General features: G+C 29.7%; 1 long non-coding RNA gene across 2 annotated transcripts; it reads right to left on the bottom strand.

Moving 5' to 3' along the window:
* Positions 1-913: 913 nt before the first annotated feature.
* Positions 914-3,575, bottom strand: LOC139877117 (uncharacterized). Of its 2 annotated transcripts, XR_011768476.1 has the most exons (4): positions 3,203-3,575; positions 2,980-3,004; positions 1,973-2,098; positions 914-1,571 (listed from the first exon to the last, which is right to left on the bottom strand). It is a non-coding gene; the product is annotated as an uncharacterized lncRNA (long non-coding RNA). The 2 variants fall into 2 exon arrangements; XR_011768475.1 differs by having other exon boundaries at positions 1,973-3,004.
* Between the last annotated feature and the right edge of the window lie 614 nt (positions 3,576-4,189).

Here is a 4,189-nt window from a genome sequence, read left to right as displayed (position 1 = left end):
CCATATAGTGTACCTTCCGTGTACATTCCACATTTTAAAGAGAGTAAATATTCTATTATTGAAATTGTAATTCTCTTTCACACCAATCTACTCGTCCAATTTTCCATCTTAGTCATAAGTTCATCATCATCACACCTAACAAATGTAGAACGACATCTTATTTAGTAAGTATTTGACATTTTAATTTAAAAGAATAAAGTAGATGAAATGTGAAAACTACTTAAACTTTAATTATAGTGAGAAGAGCAACCCCATTGTGAACAGATAAATTTGTGTTTAGCTTTAGTAAACTATCTGCAGTCAAAAAGTAACACTTACATCACTTTCCATCAATTATTTTTTATATTCTTCGATTTCAGTATTGTAGCTTAAAGTATCCTATATTTCACAGTTATAAACTTTTTAATATCATTTCATTATCATCAATATACACGCCTAAAAGATAAATCAAAATTTTCAACTATTATTAAACTTTTTTTTTTTTTTTTTTTTTTTTTTTTTTTTTGAACTTTAAATATTAGTTACACAAAATCGCTTTCAAATGTGACTTTTTTCTACGCTCATATGAACATCATAGTTAAGAAATAATAACTGACAGAACATCATAGAATCGAAACGATGACGAAGAACTGATGGACCTGAAACACTTGCATGTTATGTTCATATCTGACACCTTGTGAGTAAATGACATCCACGGCAAACTTATCAGCAATTACCACATGAAGGAAGTAGCATGGCTGCTTTTTACTAAAAGACTTGCATATTTCTGTTGTCTTCTGCCTTGTTATAAAAAATGACACGAACAAATATGAACTTATTAATTTGGGTTATACTTCATCTCGAGTGGCTGTATTCGTTAATAGCCTCCTTAATTGGAGTGGGTCAAAATCGCTGAAAGCTGTCAAAAATCTATTTTTTAACGTATACAAGTATACAACCGCTAAAACATATTAAATAAACAATACCTATTTTAATAATATTTCTTTTGATGTGGCATAACATGTAATCTGATCTTTAATAAAGCTAAACACAAGAGAGAGAGATGACAATGCAAGACTGTCACAGATCCAGTCATGCCTATTTTGATCCAGTTACATATGAACAAAGAATAACATTTCTAGACATTGTCAACTGTAATAAACTTGAAATTTATATAGACATTGTTAACCAATTATATACCTATACTATATAATAAATCCCTGGAATAAATTACAATTCAATCTATAGAAATAAAACCTAAATGTAATAAAACTAAATCAAAATCAATAATGAAAACTATCAAAACCAAACTTGATCTAAATTTATAAGAGTTGATACCTGATATATAAGGTTCTATGTTTCCTATTCAACCCCATCTTTATATATAGTTTTACCAATTCACTGTGACATCATTTTTTGAAAAAATAACGGCTAACTTTTTGACTTTGAATTGTAATAACCTGATATACATATAAATATGCATAATTTGTAGTACCTGTATCTTGGAAATGTACAAATATTTATATAACTAAAGTAACCAGTACTAACCTCGATCTTAGCCGTTCTTTAATCTCCACCACTAATCTTCTCTCCTGAAAATTAAAGTTACAAAATATGTGAACTCAAATAACCTTTCAAAAAAATAGTGTGTACCGTTATAATGTACCTAAATTGTGAGCTTACAATTTAGCGTTCAATGCATGCAATTGCACCATATTAAAACTTGATCTAAAAGTCAAAAATGAAGTTACGAAAAGAAACAAATGTGCTGAAAATCAGATCACTTGTATGCCTTCATGTGCATATAAGCATCATAATTAAGAAAATTTGGTGACTTGATGTTCCTCTTATTAAAACCGTTAAAATAAAGCTTTACATTTTTGAATACTTTAAAGCTAAATGACACTGATAAACATTACATATAAAAAAGATTACATAACTCATCTTGTTTCATAAAGTTAGGTCAATTAAAAAGTGAAGTAAAATGAAATACCTCATCTTATTTAAAACCAAAGATCTCCTTAATCCTCATAAAAGTGTCAGACATTGGATTACTCTCCGATTTCATCAGCATCATCTCGTCATTAATCATTTACTTGAAATCCCGAGACCAATTGAACTATATCACATCCAAACACTTGATCAGTCAAATATAGATTCAGTAATATAATGGACAGAAGCAGTTACATCATAGAACACTATAAAGATCATATAATAACCTTCAAACTACACACTAAACACCTTATTGAAATACATAAAACATTAACATAAATCATATTTTTATAGTAAATAGAAAGGGAAGGACATTCCCCACTCTTGGAGTGTTTCACTCGGGGTGGAGAAATGCCTTCTCTTTATTATAGGTTAGAGAAAGTATTGTCTATGTCTCACCTCCACCATACCCCACACATGTAGGATTGAAAATTGAATAAAAGGAACCCTCGCAACATATAGTGATTATAAATAAATTCTAAGACAACTTATAGATAGAAATCGATAGCTTGACTTGCTGATAGGGATCCAAACACCTATAGGATATACATTGAATTCGACTATCTGTCAAGTGCCTTTACTGACAGTATGGAAATCATTGACATCCATTCAAAACACCTTGATTGAGTTTCTACCATATGGCTCATTGGACACAGAAAAAAACCTAGTTCAAGTCAAGTACATAAGTAAACGGGTAAGCTGAGACAACTTTTTGTCTCTAACAACTATTATCATATGTAATTGTTAACCATACCAGTTAATGTAACATGAGACAACCTCTGATCTCCAACAATCATGTAGCAAAATATATAAGAAGTACAAATTAATGTTGATAGAAATTAATATACAAAAACCTCTTAATTTTGTGTCATGGCTGAAAACAAATAATTAATAGCTCGGCTACCATAACCTATAATTCGATTTAAGGCTGTCGTTTCTCTGACTGCAAACAAAAACTCAACAAGGATCAACATAGGATAATGAATAGATCAACACATGATTACATACCTTAGACGATAGCGTGTGCAAACACCTGCAACATATCAAGCATATGTTAACTTCAAATTTTAATTAGTGATTTGAGATGAGCATTAGAAAAATGGAAATCGAATTTAATATATAGTGAATCCGATTGAGTATTGGTGTTGATGAATGATATTGGTCTTCAGTAAAAAAATCTCATTTGCTTGAATATTAAAGTCTTAAAATGAATCATCCACAATATCATTACCTTCTATTAATCTTCTCTCCAGAACAATATGCGTGTTTCTACATGAATATAGGTCCGTATTAACATTGTCGCTATAAACACAAAATCCATTGAAGAAATCGATCAGGTTGTTCCAAATTAGATGAATGAAGGGATTCCTGTTTCGATATTGACATTCATCTCCGGTCGTGAATTGATGATGCAAACCCTAATTTTTGTTGTTAAGAATTCGTGAAGATTGATATTTCAGATTCGATTAACCCTCGAGATTGCCTTGCAAACAGATTGAATTGATTTTTTTTTTCCTTGTTTGGAACCCTAATTTACATGTTGGGATTGTATAAGAAACTAATGCCGTGTTTTTATTTTAGGTAGTGTTTTCATTAAACAATTGAAATTGAAGTGAGAGACAAATGTTCTGATCAAATAATGTAATGGTTGTTATTTAAACATGCTATTTAATCTAATAGTTATTTTTTCTCCATTTAAATTTTTTTAATAAAAATTAGCTAAAATTAACTTTGTTATTATATATAATGTAGATATAGATAGATATAGATATAGATATAGAATATAGATAGATATAAATGAATCTTAATTAATCAATCAATAAAAAATAAGGAAACCAATAATAGCCACAACTATTCATGCTACATGTATTGTGCTATAATAATTATTTGATGAATAAAATCCAAAAATAGGACCTTAACATCTAAATTTAAAGTACCGACTTTCCGTTTACAGTTTTCGTTCTACCAATTCGTCATATCGTTTAATTGATTATTCCTCTCAACAAATTTTGTGGGAAATCCCTTACTTACCATTAAGAGACCTGACTTGCTAAAAACATCGTGTTGTGTTGTATGGTCCATTATACGCGTAATAGAGCGTGCTTTGACTTGTTACAAGCTTTAACAAACTATCCCTTATATACCTCAACGTATCTATATCTATCTATCTATCTATCTATACATCATATAATATAAAGCACAAGGCATACTGTCATGT

The sequence above is a fragment of the Rutidosis leptorrhynchoides genome, chromosome 11 (assembly GCF_046630445.1).
Source record: "Rutidosis leptorrhynchoides isolate AG116_Rl617_1_P2 chromosome 11, CSIRO_AGI_Rlap_v1, whole genome shotgun sequence".
Classification (NCBI taxonomy): domain Eukaryota; kingdom Viridiplantae; phylum Streptophyta; class Magnoliopsida; order Asterales; family Asteraceae; genus Rutidosis; species Rutidosis leptorrhynchoides.
This window is presented reverse-complemented; position numbering and strand designations above follow the sequence as displayed.